The 20,135-nt window shown below is 38.6% G+C and overlaps 1 protein-coding gene and 1 pseudogene across 3 annotated transcripts in view; one reads left to right on the top strand and one right to left on the bottom strand.

Moving 5' to 3' along the window:
• Window positions 1-20,135, top strand: part of LOC131690892 (aryl hydrocarbon receptor) — a 1,300,655-nt gene that overhangs the window by 43,734 nt on the left and 1,236,786 nt on the right. The gene's annotated exons all lie outside the window — the stretch shown is intronic.
• LOC131692584 (DEAD-box helicase Dbp80-like) lies at window positions 2,929-5,693 on the bottom strand (annotated as a pseudogene).

The raw sequence follows: 20,135 nt of genomic DNA, 5'->3' as shown, positions 1-20,135 counted from the left end.
TCAAATCTTTTCAATAACAAACTTTGGTATTTAAACATATGATATGTTTTTAAGGCGTTAGACGACTGTTCAATTTGAAAAAAATGTATTACCAATAAATAGAAAGCGACGATATTATTTTTTCAGTTTCATCCCTAATACTAACCCTAGAACGGTTTTGTGGGGTACATTTATACCCCAGAGCTATTTGCAATCCCTGTTATTCCGTTACTGTTTATTTTGGTTTCAAGCAATCTTTTTCATAAATCAATTTGATGATTAAACTTCCATTTAGGCAGGTGGAATCTATTTGTTTCACTTTACCAACTTAACAGTGCCCGCTTAAAGTTTGCCTGGGGTACAAATGTACCCCATAAACCGTTTACGTTAGTGTTTTGTCATCTTTTTTTAAAAGCAAAATATCGATGCATAGTAAGCGAGAAAAATTGTACAAGCTTCATGCTGTTCAAATTAATCGCATCGAACGAATTCAGCGTCACTTTGTTCGTTACGCTCTGCGGTTACTACCTTGGACTGATCCTATTCGTCTACCGCCCTATGAACATCGATGCAATCTTCTACTTTTGGAAACTCTTGCAAGTCGGAGGATAATGCTGCAACGGCTCTTCGTGTTCGATCTTCTGGGAAACAATATAGATAGCCCGGAGTTGCTGAGCCAGCTCCGATTCAACGTACCACCTAGACCCACCAGACGAACTGATTTCTTTCGGTTACCGATGTATCGTACCCTTTTTTCGCAAAACAATCCGTTCAATGTATGCTGTCGTAATTTTAATGATGTAGCTGACAAGTATGATTTTTACATTACTAAGACTACCTTTCAACATAGAATTATTATTAATTAAGGAGCTGTCTGTACGAGAAAATCGAAGACCAGTATAAATAAATAAAATAAAAATTGCTGAGCAAGAGTATCTGTTATTTGATATAATAAAGCTACTATAAGCTTAGTATGCACCTCTTGCGAAATGAGGTCGCGAAATATTTTTCCTTCTTCCGTGCGGAATTTTGACATTTGCTCGCGAAAACTAGTCTGTGTGTTTGCTGTTAGATGTCGCTTTTGATAACTGGAAAACGACATCAGCTGTTCATATTTCGAGCATGATTAATCATAATGCTTATTTGTGACGGTTCCGGATGTCTCGGGGAAGTTCAGGCTGACCAATTTAGACAGCATAATTCCTGCAATCGGAAATTTAAATCATTGGCTGGCCATTTTCTATCTAAATTGGCTGCTTCTACCGGTTCTAGAAGACCCAGGGAAATGATCGAAATTCGCTCAAACCAAATCTATTGTAATTGTCCGAATCGTAACTCTAAATCGGCGTTTGACCATTAAGAAGCAAATCTGATTGCCTTGGCCGCCTTTACCGCTTTCACAAGTCTCGGGGAAACTACCTTTCGAAACACGTTTCGGAATCCGGAAATATAACGCAAATATAACAACCGACTCCGACTCAATCGGTTTCAGGTCGAACCAAACCCTAGGCTTTAAACTTTGGCTGACGTTAAAAATCGATTATGATAACAATGGCTACTACTAAAGGTTCTGGAAGTCTCAGGGAATGCTACCAATAATCAGTACGGATACAAACCTATTTTTGGTATAACAATTGTGAGAATCGTAATTCAAATTTATTGCCATAAGTAATTCGTGGTAATTCTTATTGCATGAAACACTAGAGAGGTTTAAGGAATTGCGCATATTGCTACTACTTGTATTACTCCCGCAAGAAGCATAATTGTCCCATGTGTATAGGGATTCCCAAAGCACATGGGACAGTTTTGCTTCTAGCGGCAGAATACCTCACACAAAAAATGCTGTTCAAGTCTGATATTACACCGAAAGTTAGACGAATTAACTGAATTCTAATTTGATGGTCAGATTGACCCTGTATGTAAATTATGGAAAAGATGTTATAAGCCTTTTACAATCAGTCATAATACAATAATACGTTATAATCCATTTAAAACGAGTGTATTGCTAGTTAGGCACTTTTCAATCAGTTAGGTCCTTTCATAATCAGTTCGGTCATAAAAATCAATTAGGCCCTTTTATAAATTGTTGTAAAATCGCTATCAAAATTCTTCATAAATCAAATGTTGCGTTATGTACGTGCTCAGGTAGATATTTGTTAATGGAAAACATGAAATTTCAATTTGTTACATTTTGCAGTTAGGCCCTTTTCAAATGTTTGGATAGAACTGGGTAGAGATAAATTGTAATTGTAAATTTATTAGCTTACGGTACCCTGTTGGTTACATTTGTATACCTTATGTCAGGTCAAGGAAGAAAAAAAAATTTAAAAAATATAATAAAATTATAAATTCAGAATCAAAACAAGTATGACCCAAAAAAGCTCCTACACCTTTCACCAGTAGCTGTTCGAAATAGAGATGGGCAATTCGTTCGCGAACGGTTGAAGTGAACTGGTTCTTTGAAGAGAATGAGCGAATGGAAGTTCTTTTTAAAAGAACGGTAGTTCTCAATTCTCTTCAAAGCGAATGAACTGAATATGACCCAAAGCCGTTTAGCGAATTTCTCGGACCGATTTTTAGGCGAACGAATGAAAATGAACTGACTTGCCGTCCCACAAACCGCTTTCTGTGCTCTCCCAGAATAAAACCGGCGAAGAACGACTCATAAGCGAACGACTCACTCATTCTCTATTTCTCTAGTTATACATAATGAAGAAATCGAGCCCTTGATGAACTTGTTAAGCATACAGAGGTATAATAGTTTGCAGCATCTGTTTGGTCCCTCTCCAAGAATCGAATGTTTTGAGAGACATTCGCTAGATAAAAATAAAATATCAGCTGAACGGAAGAACGGTTCATCTGAACTAGTTCTTTTTATGGAACTGTTCAGTCGGGAATGGTTCTTCGAAGTGAACTGTTTCGCCCATCTCTAGTTCGAAAACACTTTACGGTGCGATCTTTTCAATTTCGTCCGAGTTCTCCGCGTCTAGCAACTGAATCTTTTTCCGGAAGTGTTTTTCGATTGATCTGCAAATCATCATGCTTCGATCACTGCCCACTGGGTTGATGGTGATTCCGTTCTGTTAAAGAAGTGGGAAGAAATACAATCTATAGGATCACAAGAATGAGTCACAGTTACCGAATCTACCGGTGCGTCTAATTCGATGTAGATACGTTTCGCAATCGGCTCGTCCCTACTAATCCATCGGCAGGTCGAAGTTGACGACAATGGTCACCTGTTCGACGTCGATACCTAAGACGAAAGAATCTCTCCGTAACCTGGTGCTGTAGCCAGAATCAAGTGGTGGAACTTACCCCTGGACAAAACGTTCGTTCCAACCGTTGCTCCACCGTTAGATCACCGGACAGTACCGCTACCGAGTGACTATCCTGGGACATCCTGCCGGTCAACCAACCGGCCGTTTTGCGTACCTGTTTCGATAGATTAACAGTTCTGAAAATAAGTTTACTTGGAGTTTACAACTGTCCTATACATTATATGACAGAAAATGATCGCTTGTCCGACGGTAATCACACAATTTCTCGTCCTGGTTGCGGCACTTGACGTAGTACTGTTTGATGTTATCTAGTGATTCTTGCTCCCGCGCCTGCCGAATGACGATCGGATTGGGTACGATGTACTCGGCAAACTCCATCACCTCGCGCTCGTACGTGGCCAAGAAGAACACGGACCATAACACCCGCCTCGTCGAGTACAAAGATGGAAAACTAGGTCGTACGTCCTGAACATTATACCCCAGTCCATTAGCTTGCCGGGTGTTCCGATGATGATATGATTAGTCAGCTTCGCCCCTTTGACGGTCTCCTCACCGCGAACGGCGTAAGGAAGTTTGATTTCCGGACAAAACTTTGCCATTTTGGCAGCTACTTCCCCCTTCTGAATTGCCAGCTCATACGTGGGGGAAAGGCAAATCACCTGCAGATAGTTTTTTAACTGATGGACTCAACTGAGCATTGCCAGCACGAAGGCAGCGGTTTTTCCTGTTCCTGACTGACTCTGGGCGATTATATTCCGTGGCGGACCGGCCAACAGAGTAGGTAGAGCCATCTCCTGAATCTTGGAAGGGGCGTTGAAACCCATCGCATAGACTCCCTGAAGTAATTCCGGTTTCACGTGCAAAGCTTTGAAAGTTTTAACCAACCAACCGGCGCAGAAGAATCCTTCCGCTGCACCTTCAGATCCAGCTTTGATTCAACTAGACCTTAGCGAACATCTTTCATTAGCAAACTTGCATCCGCCGGGCTAAAAGATTAGTCAAGGATAATTTTAAAGCTGATACTAAATATTTCGGGAGAAAATTTAGAATAGGACGTAAGCAACAATGAGATTCTCTTTGGGGTCTTTCTCTTCTGTTTGTTACTCGGTTGTTTTAATATTTAGTACTCAACTCTGCCTAATATTTTAGTAAAAACCATCGGCTATGTACTGGAAAATTAGTGCAAAGTGTTATAGTTACGTCATAATCGAAAGAGAAAGTAAACAAAGAGAGGCTGTCAAGGTTCCTTATGTCCTAATTAAAATTTTCTGCAGATTTCGACTTACTTGAATGCCTCTGCATCTTCCGCGGAGGAAGGTGTTTCTCCATTTTCTCTTGCAGCTTGTTTTTCTTCAGGAGCTGCTAGAGTCAGAATTTCCGTAGCTACCGAACTCCAAACATCAGGTGCAGCTTTGGTTCTACTGCCGGTGGACTAGGTTTTTCCGCATTCTCTTTCTCTGGACTGCCAGCCGCCGGCTCTGAATCCTTATCCTTGGTGATATGTACTCAGTTCGCTAACCTAGTTGCATTGAAAAGAAAAAATCAAATCCCATCCCAATGATCGCTTCAAAAATAGGTTATAACAAAAAAACACTTACCGTGTGCAGAAATTTCTTGATCCGTCGTCTTTTTGACCCAGTTATCGGCAGCGCTTGCCATCGTTTCGATCGGGTATTAAAATTCAATAGCAAGGTACAAAGTACGGGAAATCGTCCTGAATCAGCACGGGTACTGTCCCTCGGGTGGTTTATTCCTTGCAATTCGCTGAAATTTTGACCAGAGCGACCTTGCGGAAAAAACGATGCCTTCTTTTGCCTGCTCACTTCCCTGCCATGAAACCGATGATGAGCGCTTATTCCAAACGGTTAGCCGATTGAACATGACGTGCCATTATGTTTGTTCTGTGAATGTGTGGACATCTAGATATGCAAAGGAATGTTTGGAGGAGGGATGCTACTGGTAAATACATACCGAAAGAGAAAGTCCTTTCCGAGCATCTTGATGTTGTGTTTTCTGTTGGCCCATTATCACTGCGTTCTCTTGCTGGGTGATTACCATAATATTATGTTGTTGGTGTTCGATCTGAAAAAATCATAATAAAAAAATATCCGTAAATGAGTGAACTCGAGCTTTTAAAAAAGAATAGGGTATTACATTACAATGTACTAAACACGGTACTGATCCTTTCGAAATAAAAAAGGTAATAAAAATGTCTCACCTTGCCGCACCAACTGAATAAAAAAGTCCTCCTGCACACCGCATGGTACAGTATAGTATGCTGCTGCTACTGTGTTTGAATGTGCTGTTGCTATCTTTTTTGCAGTTGGTCAATGGTCTTCTACATTTGGCTTGGATCTATTGCACTAATTGCGGTTGCTGACCAGGTTGTACCGTCGGTTGAACGTTATTGCTACCGACCTTTAGGATGATGGTCATGGTCTGGAAGAAATCTTAATTTTCTGATGTTGTGGTTGAAGGTGGTTCTGCTGCTGAGCTTGCTGTGAAATGTTGGCGATAAGCACTCGAATAGTGATTGCTTGCTGCTGCTGGAATGGAATCACGAGCACTGTGGAGGCAGTGATATTTTCATGCAAGGAACTAGTAGGAACCAAGGCTGGAACTAGAAACAATCACACTTCCAGTAATATTTTTAAACTTATCATTCAAATTCGAAATATTGAATTTATAAACTACGAAATTTTGACAGGTTGCGATGAAAAAAATACAAAAAATTACCAATCTTGTGTTTTCTTATATTTTTTCATTGCAACCTGTCAAAATTTCGCGAGCCTCCGTGCGAAATAATACCGATGACCATTATTTCGCAAGGAAAAAGTTTGCCTTTTATGACAGCGCATAGAAAGCAGCGCTGTCTCGCGAAACTATTATGAAACTTATCGTTTGTCGAACCGTGACTCAGCTAACTTCATTTTTCGTTATCGTTTTCGCGAGAGCTGCGTACCGCTTACGAAATGGAAACGAAATTTTTTTTCGCGAACATTTCGCGACGTTTTTTATGCATAGGTTTTGTATAGGAAATTTCATTTCGCAAGAGGTGCATACTTAGCTATAGCAAAGTAACTAGAAAAGCGCTCGGATCTTTATCGTAATTTTTGCTTTTGCGGATGAATGAGGCAAAATGCATTCGTGAATATGACTTGTATATAAAATGCACCACGCACCACTCGATTCGTCGTCTTCTGTAGCCCTGGCTCTGGAACATATTTACTTTATATACACGTACAATGCACCGGTTTTATCAGTCCTTTCAACGCCTTCCTGTGTTATCTCCGTTACTGCATATTGCTGTATTGTTACTGTTTGTATTTGAGTTTGGTGTTCAAAAAAACATCGGAATAAATATACTTTTTGGCCGGTTTTTAAATAATTTACTATTTGTTCGTAAGGAAAATTAACAATCTTCACAACGCCGTATAGATGGTCAAAATCGGCTCGAAACTATCGGAGTAATAGAAATATTAGGGGAAAAGGGAATTATGGCGTATTTTAAAGACTTGTTCTATAAAAAATGCAATATCACATGACAAACCAAGAATATTTTTGAACAGGCTTCTTTACGAATGATTTTAGAATAAAGCTATCCAATTTATTAATAAATTAAATAAAAATTAGGCAATTAGAGCGATTTTAGTGCTTCGGTGCGAATGTACCCCACAAAACCTTTCACGTATAGAAAAAGTCACGAAACCGTTGTAGGGCTAACAAAGTCTATTTTATGTAAGAGTATAACATTTTTTGTGGGAGCGTTTCGCTCATTCAAATTGTGCGCGATACGATCCATGTTCATAAAGGTTTGCGTTTGGGCATGAGATTGTGAGTGCAATAATAGAAAATGATCAAACACCTATGTCCGAGACTTTATAAGATAGTCGAAATACTGTAAAATATATACAATGAAAGAATATGTCGCAATGATCATTGCACAAAAATCAAATAAGATTTAATTTCCACCCATTTGCAACAGACTACTAGATTAAAACCAATTCCAACAGTGCTATGAAATTTTCAAATAATTTTTTTTTATTATAATCTTAAGACACGTCTATAAATTTCATTATATATGTATCGCATAAGCATCGAAGTTGTGCAAGATCATAAGTCGTGACATATGAAATTCTAAGGTGCTGGGTGCCCATTGTTTTCGCTTCGAAGCATGTTTGTTTTGTTTTCGGTACATGTCTGTCAAAGTATCGCATGTTTCCCTGGTAAAAGTCTTTGATCCACATTCTTGGCACACGCAGAAAAATTTGGCTTGTTTGTAACAACAAACTGTTGAGGTTCAAATTTGTAAAATGCAGAGTTTGTATATGTTTCATTTCTGTCTTTTCTATACTGCTGTGATGTGTATGCATTCAAAACCGAAAATGTCCAATGCATAACATTTACAGCAGAAAAACGAGAGGCAGACAGAAAAATGATGTGAAATTTTCTATGAATAAAATTGGCATACTATTGCAATTTTGAAATACGGCGGACGAATTTGTATATGCCGTACAAAGAAATGAAAACTTATCAAAATTCGGTACAGATTTAGACAATTTGTGCATTCTAATTTATGAAAATATACTAGCCAAGAATGGCCAATGTGTTGCTGGCTAAAAGACATAAAAAAGGTTAGTCGCTATGAAACGACGATAGAGGATTTTTTAGGCTTTTTTTCTATTTGGCTTATTTGACAGGTATATACCGAAACCAAAACAATGATGTTCCTACTACTGATGCCAGCGACAATCCTAATCTAGTGTTCTCTATCTACTTGTCACATCTTGCTACGCGCAGGATGATTGATTGGAAGCCATTTGTTAGTACTATTGAGGAAATCACTCGGCACGAGGATGACTCCATTGAGTATGACTTACCTCTTCGAGACTCTACAGCACAATGACGCTGGCAAAAGACCATCGTGGCAGTGTCCAACATCCGCTGTGTAGTGGCAGTGGTGCCAGTATTATTGGCGGGATAGCAGCCTACCGAGTGAGAGACTGAGGGGTGAGACACTGAAGTAAGTTACACCTCACATTCTCCTTCTTCCTCAAAAAAAACTTCTACGCTCTTCCAACCTGCGTGTATGAGTGGAACATATATACCCAACGATAGGTTAGAAGTTTCATCTTTCATCATTCATATTATTTGAATTAAAATGGGTCCTGCATACCACTCTCTTTAACTTAGCCGAAAATACTGGAGTGAAATTCACAAAATTATTTACTATCGTCTTGCCCCGCCATAGGTTTGCGAGCTCCAGTTTCAAACTTATTTAATATATGCACCCCAACTCCTGGCCTGATTCGCCGAGAATGTAAAAAAAAGAAATATATATACATAACTAACTACTTTATATATATATACATATATATATATATATATATATATATATATATATATATATATATATATATATATATATATATATATATATATATATATATATATATATATATATATATATATATATATATATATATATATATATATATATATATATATATATATATATATATATATATATATATATATATATATATATATATATATATATATATATATATATATATATATATATATATATATATATATATATATATATATATATATATATATATATATATATATATATATATATATCCGCATTCCAGTAGCGAAATGTTACCACCTTCTATATAACACCATTCACCAGCCTCATAAAACTCAGAGCATGTTCAGGAGCGTTTTATTTTGTGTAGGAGTTTCAAAGTAGAACTAGAACTGAAACCTTCACATCCCCAGCAGTGCGTCTTGTTTTATAATTTCGAACAGTTTTGTTTTAAAATTTAAAACTGTTATACGACGCCGTTCTATTTGTTGCTGATTTTAAAACACGCTTAGAACTGTGTTTTAAATACATGCAAAGTTTTCAGTACAGACGCTTAGACCCGATAGACTGGGGAAAAATGAATTTGAATGCAGTAACGCTGAAGGCATGGCGAGACATGAATTTTAAACTGAATAGAACATCCGCTGAAACTACTGCTGGGGACAGCGGGTTCTAGTTTTAAAATTTTCAGTTTTATTTTATAGAACTGTCAAAATTATGAATCTAGAACTAAAACACTCCTGAACATGCTCTAACCACACTATTTGTTTCAGTGATCGGTAAGATACGGCGGGTAGCCTAGAACATCGTTTCAATAACCTGCCGCTTGCCAGCATCTATGTCAACCCGCCTAGTCGCTATTTCGTTTACTGGGTAGCCCCCACAATGTTTCGACGGCAATTGATATGTTAGTTATAACAGTTCATCGCAGTCTACGTGCCCCGACTGTTAAGCGGACCCTACACGAGCAGAAATATTGACAATAAATCATTTATTGATCAATATATTGATGGTGTAAGGTCATCTTGAAAATATTGATTCTGTAGAATTTAAATGGGATTGATGGATTGAACCAGTCTTGTCAATATATTTATTGACAATATTTCTGTCTCGTGTAGGGTCCGCTTTAAACCAAGACGGATACAGGTGTGCACATTTTTTCTGTGTGTGAGTGCGGTTGTCATTTTTCTTTGATGAAGCCGAAAAAACAAGAGGATATGAAGAAAAGCACAAACAGTTGACGTAGCGGGCCCTTCTGTTGCCATAAGTTTTGTTTCGGTTCGGTCATAGTTAATTTAATCGGTTTTTTTCGAGGTAAAAAGTGTCCATAAGTGTTCTAATCGATAGATCCGAAGTGAAGCTCGGCCTTTTCTCACTTTTCATCGTGCGCCAATGTTTGATGTTTACTTCAAAGGCTCCGGCCGCCATGCTTAATTTTGCAAGTATAATACTAATACACTCAAAAGTGTCAAATGTTTCCACCTTTCTCTCCATCTTGCTTTTCAACTAGCTCTATACTGAAGAACCTGGAGACAGGAATACTGTCAATAAAAACATCGACGAGACTGCTTGAATACGTCAATACCATTTGATTTCCACATAATGAATATTTTAATATATTGATCAATATTTGATTTGTTTATTTTCGATATTTCCGCTCATGTAGAGTTCACCTTTGGGATGTCAAATATTTTCTTGTCATCTGAATCGAACTGATGTTTTTTTTTCGTTTCGGCGCTACACAAAAAATATTTTGTAATCGCAGCAATATGTATATATATATATATATATATATATATATATATATATATATATATATATATATATATATATATATATATATATATATATATATATATATATATATATATATATATATATATATATATATATATATATATATATATATATATATATATATATATATATATATATATATATATATATATATATATATATATATATATATATATATATATATATATATATATATATATATATATATATATATATATATATATATATATATATATATATATATATATATATATATATATATATATATATATATATATATATATTTTGCGACAATTTTAGGGTAAAAAAGTAGCTACATCTAGAAGGACAAGGTAATTTTGTAAGTATATAACATTATTTCTAAAACAAAATTCGATCCGTACGCGTTACGTTACTCGGTTTCCTTTGTTTTAGGTATCTGTTTACATATGACTAATACCGTCCAATGCTGCTTTCTTCTGTAAGTCTCACGTAGTCCGATAAATGAGCTGGTGCTTTCCTTTTACGACAAGTTTTAATAGGCGAAGTTGCCACCTGAGTATGTATGTCGTCCTTTACATTTCTGTTATCGGCATTCGGTTTTTGCCATACATGCACCTTCTTGGTTTGAGTGACATGACGACGAAGGAGATGGCCATTCTCATCACTTAATTACTAAGTCTATTGACTACTATTGTTCTCTTGCATAACGGTATGCCGTTTATCATCAAACCTGGTATCACCTTTAGCCTTAGATAGTCTTTCTAGTATGACAGTGTCTCCAGGACTGACTTTACAAGGCCTCGCTCCACGTCGAACGTCTGCAATAGCTTTTGAAAGTAGCTTGGCCTCAGCGTCTCTCGTGTTTAATAACTGCTCATCAATATCCGCCTTCTCTGGATTTATTAAAGGTAGTCCGCGACGAATACTTCTACCGCTCATAACCTCTTCCGGGGCCATCTTAGTCACGGTATGGGCTGAAATTACTGGCTTCTGATAATGCGGTCGACATAGCTTTATTAATCACCCTCATAAAATTTTCCACCAAGCCATTTTGCTGAGGAAAAAACGGAGTGGAGAAAACTGTTTGAATGCCTCTGTCCCGGCAATAACTTTTGTAGCTGTCACCGTTAAATGGTGGTCCATTATCGGACTTTATGGCCAGAGGAAAACCCTCTATTAAAGTAGCGTTGCCACCCCTCCGGGTTTGACCCGGAGACTCCGGTTTTCGGGAGCGATCTCCGGGTCTCCGGGTTTTACATCAATTTCGCCGGGTTTGGTGGGAAGAAGCATAGGTTCAATTTTTTGGAATTAATTGATTCTTTACAAAATATTTAAAAAGTCTAAATAAACTATTACTCTGGTTCAGATTTATTTTCCCCTACTAACCCTTCGTTTCAAGGTGGCGAAGAGTTCACCAAATATTGCTAATTTATTTCACAAAGCAATGAAAATGAAAAACAAATAAAATTTACTACAAATTAACCTTCCGGAAGTCGCACTAGTGCACGCTGCTCTGAAAATCTAGCGAAATCGTCTTAGGGGACCAGCGGCTGCTTGTTCGGTAAGCCATATGCGCGACGGAAAGTAATATTTCGCTATGTGCTACAATTGAAATGTTACATTCCACTAAGTCGCTCAAAATGGTGTAAAAAAGTTATTTTACTGCAATTTTACCAAATCATTTCACTCTTAGTGGTGCTTATCACCAGCTGCACTAAGGTCTGGCAGATTTGTTCTAATCCAACTGACTAGGTCAACATCAAACGAGTTCTTGCGGTGCTGTTGCTACTCCAGCAGCGATCCTTAACTGGGCTAGGGAGGTGTGTTTTGCCCCTTTGCTGCGAAATTAAAATTTGTTGGTGACGAATAACCGACACCACATAGTGTGATGTCGCAGCTCTGCCTCCTTTGCTCTCCTTCTTCTGTGGAGGAGAGCAATGCTCGTTCGACCTTCACAGTGAGAGTAGCTGGTGCTTTTGTATTCTTGGCACTTAGTCAGGTAAGTGAAATACTACACCACATTAAACCGATAAAACCGTCCTCAAGCGTGAAAAATTTATAGATTTACTTTAACGTGGTAATAAAAAGCGATTAAAGTTCTCTAAAATGCCTAGTAATCGGTTTGATTCCAATTTCTGTCTCGTTCCACTCAAAATCCACCCCCCCCCCCCAGATCAGTGAAAATCTCCGGGTTAAAGCCTCTCCAGAGGTGGCAACCCTATATACATTCGAAGCTAGTTGACTTCACCGGTTTAGCATCTGTAATCGATTATTACTAGGATAGAGATTCCTCCTAATCTCGCGTATGGTTCATTGAAATCTAGTGCTATGGTCTCCCACACCGTTTTCGGGGCAAACGTCCTGTGCATAGGAGTTGGTTTCTCGGGTCTACCATTCATAGCACAGATTTTGCACGCTTGCACCCAATTCTCGGCATCTGTATTCATCCCGGGCCACCATACACGTTCTCGCAAAATGGTCTTGAGTTTTGCCGTTAAGGGGTGTCCAGCATGAGCCACTTCTAGTGTTTTCTTCAGGGATTACAACACACCCAAGCTTGGTTAGCATGCCTCCTTTCATGGATAAGTCTTCCCGAATTGCATGAAACGTGCTCAATTGCTTTGGTCATTCGTTCGAATCCATAGCTGCGATGACCTATAACAATACTTATAAATTTGAGTAAGCCATAAGAAGTAATGAAAATTGCGATCGCATTACCTGTTGTAGAGTTGCATCATTGACGTGCATTCCTGAATTTCAACATCGATCAAGAAGCTTACAACATTGGCCTCAATCTGTGCCACTTCCCATGGACTCGATGCCTCGTCGAAAGCTTTGTCAGTACCCTGATATAACCGAGACGATGGATCCGCTATATTATCGTTGCCTTTAACAAATTCTACGGAGTAGCTGTACGGACTAAATCTTAAAGCCCAGCCGTCCGCTCTAGTGAGTGCTCTCTTAGACGATTCACGCGAACGGTTGAGGATAAAAGTGACTCATTTGGCATCTGTCCGTAAAGTAAAATGCCTACCCAGCAGGAAATAAGAAAAGTGCTCCACTGCCCATACAGCACCCAGTGTTTCACGTTGGTTTTGAGCATAACGTTTCTCAGTTTCCGTTAATGCTTTCGACGCAAAACTTATTATCCGAGGGGGCTTTCCCGGAGATTCTTGCACAAGTACTGCTCCTAGGGCATTAGGAGTGTCGGTGTCGTTAAGTTCCGAAAAGTAGCCTAACGTTACTGTGCAGCGGATGATTTGTTCTTTTATCGCGTTGAATGATTCTTCTTGCTGTTCACCCCAAATCCACTCTTTGGACCCAGCGAGTGACCACAGGGGATTAGAAATATTTGCAAAATGCTTTATATACGGGCTAACAAACGAAGCTAATCCAAGAAAGCTTCGCAATTCTGAGGACGTGGTGGGGTGTCGGAATTTCTGTATTGCCCCAATCTTCGTCGCTTCAATATGAAAACCATCCTTGTCAAGCTCGTGGCCAAGAAAGATGATGTGCGTCTTGTCGTATTCACATTTAGCTGCATTTAGGGTAAGATTGTTCGCCTTCAAGATTTCAAGTACGCGAGCTACTGTCTTATGTAATTCCTCTAAACTGTCGGCAAAGAGCAGAACATCGTCTATATATATATAATTTTTGTTTTCAACGCTTTCTAAGATCCTGGACATTTCCCTTTGAAAAATCTCCAGCGCACAATTCACGCCGAACATTAATCGCGTGAATCTAAACATTCCGTTTTCCGTCAGGAATGTTGTCAAGTCTCGCGATTCTGGACTTAATTCCAGATGATAGTATGCGCTCTTCAGATCCAACTTTGTAAAATATTTAGCTCCGTACAGTTTAACCTTCATCTCATCCAATGTTGGCAAACGGAAGTACTCGCGTTTGATTGCCATATTCGGTGCTCTCATATTTACGACAAGTCGAAAGTCATCTTTCCCTTTCGCCACCGCTGATATTCCGCTTATCCACTCAGGTGCTGTGGTAACTCTTTCGATGATACCACTTTCTTCCAATTCCAACAGTCGACGACGAGCACCTTCGCGATATGCAGCGGGGATGTTATAGTAGGCATTTCGAGTCGGTGGGATACTTTTATCAACGCTAAACTTAATTTTGACGCCTGTTACCATTGGAAATCGTTTGTCTGATGTAATTTCGCAGTTATTGATCTTTGTACCCACAAACAGCACTTTTAAATCACTTGCTGTTGTTCTGCCCAAGAGGGATCGATTTCCGTTAATAACCACAATAAAATCTGCTATCGCAGATTTGGAGGATCCCACTGGTTCTATTGTTGTTCTAAAAGCAGAATCTATCTTCATTGGGACACTAGAAGCGTACGCTCGCAAGTTTTTGTCTGAAGATAATTCTATGGGATGAAGTTTGGCTGTTCCCGATACATATTCCTTCTGTAGATGCCCCCAATCGCTTCCACTGACAACGTTGACATCCGCTCCCGAATCAATAAGAAATTTGATAGGTTGGGAGGATCCTAGGCGACATTCGATTAGCACATCTTCAAGCGATAACGCATTAAGCTGTTAAGGATTGATAGAACAAAGAAAATTCCAACTGTTTAATGTTACACTGTCAGCAAATGTATTTCTAAGAATATGAATGTAAGATTAACCTATTTTACCTCTTCTTCTTTAGCTTCGATTTTCAAGTCGTGAGTACTAGTTTCCCCGATGGCATCGATGCGTCTCTTCCTGCAAACCACAGCGAAGTGACAAAATAAGCCACACTCATTACACTCAAGTTTTAGAGCCGGACAGGGGCGATTCTTATGCAACCAACGATTGCACCTAGGACAAAGTTCACGTCGGATACTAACAGTACGATTATCGCTTCTAGACTCTTTGGTACGAGGCGCACCAGCTCGCTTATAACCAATCGAAGAATCGAAGCTGTCATTGGTTCGCACCGATTCCGCTTGGTAGGCCTCGTCCCGTGACGCCGATTGTACAATGAACTTGGTTTCGTACCCGAATGTCCGTGCAGTTTTCGCCAAGTCTCGGTTTAGCATACCTTTAAACATGAATAAAGGAACAAATTATTATATAATCTTTCTTTTCTAGGTAAGAGCCTCTGATACCCTTGAGAAGTTGCGCACGAACAAACTGCTCCTGGTCACTTGGGCTATAGCGGCATAGACGCACTTTTTCCATGAGTCTGGCATGAAAATTTACGACAGTCTCTTCCCGTTCTTGCTGCATGCCTGAGAAAGCTTCATGCTCTGCGGCTCATTGAACGAAGGTGTTCTTCGATATTTTTAATGAAGATTGTGTAGCATCGCCCGTCGTTTAGATCTGGTCTCAACGTGGCAGCACGAACAATGCCCTGTAGCTCTTCACCCATAGATAAGAAAGGGAGTTGGGAACGGCGCATAGGGTCTGTAGCATTGGACAATGATGCAGCTATCTCGAAGTTTTCAATATATTTTGTTCATTCTTCCCACATTTTGTTTGCTGGTATGTTCTTTGGAAATTGCTTAATTTGGTCGAAGCGGATGCTAGGAGTATGTTCATTAATTTGCGACGTCGGATAGTTTCGAGAACATGACCAACTTTCCTCGGCAGCGTTAGGGTCGACATTTCGTTCTTGGGAGTCCATAATCTTTGATGATATCTCCGCGATTACCTTGTTAATTTCTGCGAGTTGCTGTTTAAGTGTTCCATCCGCCGTATCTCGCTTACTATTGTAATGATCGTATTGGTCAGTATCTACGCTGCCTGAATCACATTGATCGTCAGGTACCGGGGCTCGAACATATTTTCCGGCATCCGAAAACTCATCGTGATCATCTGACCCATCTTCATCGCTAGATTGATACCGTCGGACGTATTTACATTCACTCGACATTTTGACTCTTTGTTCACTTTATAAAGTTCACACTAAATATCTGCAATAGAAATTGAAAATTTCCATGTTTGGAATCTTGTTTTGAATCATCGTTCTTATTTAACTACTTTGTTAATCTTTCTTATAACATTCCCATTTTTTTTTTGTTTTACCAGTAATCTTCAAGGCACTTGACGGATTCCATCACTTCGTTATAGTGACCATCCTCGAGAGCCATGTTTTTCCCAAAGACGGTTTTCATTACACGCCTTTCAAGTATTTAGTGCTTATCATAATAAATTATTTCGTTTTCTTTAAGGTGTTTTCATTACACACTTAAACCTGGGAGGTTTTCATTACACGCCTGTCAAATACCTAGCGGTTATCATAACACGCCATTTTGTTTTTCTCAGGTGGTTTTCGCTACACACCTTAACCTAGGCGGTTTTCATTACACGCCTCTCTAATAACCAAGCGATTAGCACAACACGCCATTTTTTCCAAGTGGTTTTCACTACACACTTTAAACTAGGCGGTTTTCGTTACACGCCTCTAATAACCAAGCGGTTAGCACAGCACGCCATTTTGTTTTTTTCCCAGGTGGTTTTCACTACACACCTTAATCTTGGCGGTTTTAATTAAACGCCATTTTGTTTTTTTGATCACTCGATACTAGCTTCCTTAATTTTCTCAATGTCCCCATGTCGAGTGATTTCCTATTGCTGCTTATTTTATCGACTTTCTTACTAATATAATAGTTAGTCTGGCAGGATCGCCTATGTAACATCTTGCTACGCGCAGGATTATTGAATGGAAGCCATTTGTTAGTACTATTGAGGAAATCACTCGGCACGAAGATGACTCCCTTGAGTATGACTTACCTCTTCGAGACTCTACTGCACAATGACGCTGGCAAAGGACCATCGTGGCAGTGTCCAACATCCGCTGTGTAGTGACAGTGGTGCCAGTATTATTGGCGGGATAGCAGCCTACCGAGTGAGAGACTGAGGGGTGAGAAATTGAAGTAAGTTACACCTCACACTACTGAGTGAACATATTAGTACCACTTGCGTATCCAAAAAAGAGAAGTGGCAGCACTGGCGAATCGCCCGGACGTGTTGTAGTTAAGGTTGAACAGAGAAACGGACAAAAATTGAAAACGAATAAAGCAGTTTTTTCCTCACCGTTTGTTAGATCTTCATGAAAATCAATCAGCAGTATTGTAACAATATTCTACATTAGCTGATTGCTTTTCATGAAGATGTGAAGAACGGTGTGGAAAAAACAGCTTTTTTCGTTTTAGATTTTTGTCCGTTTCTCTGTTCAACCTTAACGTCCAATATTTTTTAAAGTTTTTCAGTGATATACAATATTTTCAACAGGAAAATGAACTCAATCGTAAAGTATGTAGTTACGTGTTAGTAGGTTGAAATATCACGAGAAAAGCGTGATTTAGCGTAGAGATTGATCGTCACAACTTTGCCATTGAAGTACAGAGAACAGACGTCAATGATCGAACAAATATGTTAGTAAAATGTGTGTAAACTTTTGATTAATATACGTTAAAACATTAGCGCCGCCACACAAACTTATCCCAACTATCCGTCAAAACCATTCCGGAACCGATTCGAAATCCTAAATGGATTCAGTATGGAATCTGACTCAAAGAAAACAGCCGATTCCGGCTCAATCGGTTGATGCATTTGAGCTAGAATTCATACTGAATCCACTCAGACATCCAAACCGTTTCCGGACTGGTTTGACTGGGTAGAGGTATAACCGCTGTCAATTCAGTCGAACTCAGCCACTAAAAACATGACGACAGTAACGCACCTGGTGGAAATATTCCAACTACCTTCGAACCCTTTGGGGATTTTTACACAAGTTGAATGCTGAAGATGGAAGTCTGTTCTATGTGATTGAAGTATGTGAAGCAAGACGCGAAAAAATACGCTCGTTCGATCCGCGTCTGGACCTGAGTAGTTGATGCAACAATTTCGGATGGAGGACATACACTCGCACACACACATAAAGAAAACCCCTCCCCGAAGTAATACCGTAAGGTAGTGCGGGGAGGAATCAGGTTCTGGGCAAGAGCAGCGTGATCGGGTGATGGCAGCCCAAACCCTTCCCTGAGACATTAGGGTTTTTGTACATTTTTCCGTCTCAGGGATTTCTTGAAATTTTTTTACTGTTCTAAAAACACACACACGCACCACCACTTGCGTATCCAATAAAGACATTGTTTTGTAATTATGGTAGAGAACCACCAGTTGTAATTTAGTCATCATTTGTTAAAGCGTATAAGTTTTCGTACACTACACATCAAAAATGATTTCTAATTTTAAAATGGCTAAAATTCATATTCGTAAGCTTTTGAAAAGTCAGTTAACTTGTAATTCATGTCCTATTATTTCGTTTTCGTCTTGCCTAGCAAAATAGCTGTTATGACTACAGAAAAGTAATCATTGGCATCTCTACACCAATTGAAGAAATTTTCTCAAATTCCCGAAATGGATAGAAAAGGAAAACTTACTGCAATTATAGAACAAAAACTAATACTTATTCATCAAAATGAAGGTAAATCACTTCATAAAATATTTAAAATCGTTGGGAGTCTGCGTCCGACTATCTAACTTGTCGCAAAAAGCTTCGATGTGGCAAAGAAAATCGTAGATACTCTGAAAAACTTGAACAGTAAAACATTGACGATGAGCGATGCACGATTTTTAGTTACAAATAATAGAGAAAATAAGAAGTTAATGTTATATCATCGCTGGCGTGCTGTCTTATGACAAACGCCATTTAGGGGTAAACTGAGTAAGATATGCCACATTACTAAATTGAAAATACTCTACAAAATGGCGTTTTCAGAATCTTAAAATTCTGCTTAATTACTGAGGTATAGCGAGAAAAATGATGAGAAATTATCAGTTTTTTACTACAAATCACTGTATTTTGAGACTGGCTCAAGTTATAAAGAAGTTTTAGATGTTTTTATATGCAAAAATTTTTAGGGAACGCAATGGAATAATAATCTTCAAGATAAAAATTGACGAATTTCAACAATAAAGCAGTTTTACCTTTAAATTCAAAATATTGCACATTTGGCAACACTGTAACCTAAAAATACTATTTTTTCTAGATTCCTGGACCAATTTCCTTTAAAATGCATCTTCCGATTGTTTCTAGACGCAATAGAGCCGAAGATATCAATAAGTTAATAATCGATGCTTTATTTGTATAGAAAATTGCCCATACAAATTATGTTTTGACCACCTACGGCTTGATGGCAAAAAAGCAGGCATTGATTTTTTTACATTGTATTTGTATTGACAAATTTGTATTGTTGATACCAAACATACAGTCGCTTTGAAAATCATCAACCGAACCGGAGGGTCCACCATTCGACTCGATTCGTCGAAATCGGAAAATGTCTTTGTGTGTATGTATGTGTATATGCTTTAACAATGTTTTAAAATTTTCTCAGAAATTACTGTACAGATTTGGGGCCATGCATAAATGACGTAGCATTTTGGGGGGTAGGGGGGTATATCAAATTTAGACGAAGTGTGACGAGGGGGAGGGTACGGTCCAAAGTTGTACGACGTAGCATTAAGTTCAACTGTTTTTGATGGGCTTCAAAACCCATTGATTAGACAAAAATAATTTAATGTTCCTCCATTCCTAAGAAATCAATTTAAATTCACACAAGTTTCTTTTCACGCGGATTTTCATGTGGTAAGATTTCGATTTGCGGAATTGCAAGCTAGCAAGAAAAATTGCAAGCTAGCAAGAAAAATTAGATGCGGATTTAACTTGATAGTTAGCTAATCTCCCGAACTAGTAGACGTAGGTCGGTA

This window comes from Topomyia yanbarensis, chromosome 3 (assembly GCF_030247195.1).
Source record: "Topomyia yanbarensis strain Yona2022 chromosome 3, ASM3024719v1, whole genome shotgun sequence".
Taxonomy (NCBI): domain Eukaryota; kingdom Metazoa; phylum Arthropoda; class Insecta; order Diptera; family Culicidae; genus Topomyia; species Topomyia yanbarensis.
The sequence above is the reverse complement of the archived record's forward strand: the minus strand, read 5'-3'. Positions and strand labels throughout refer to the sequence as shown.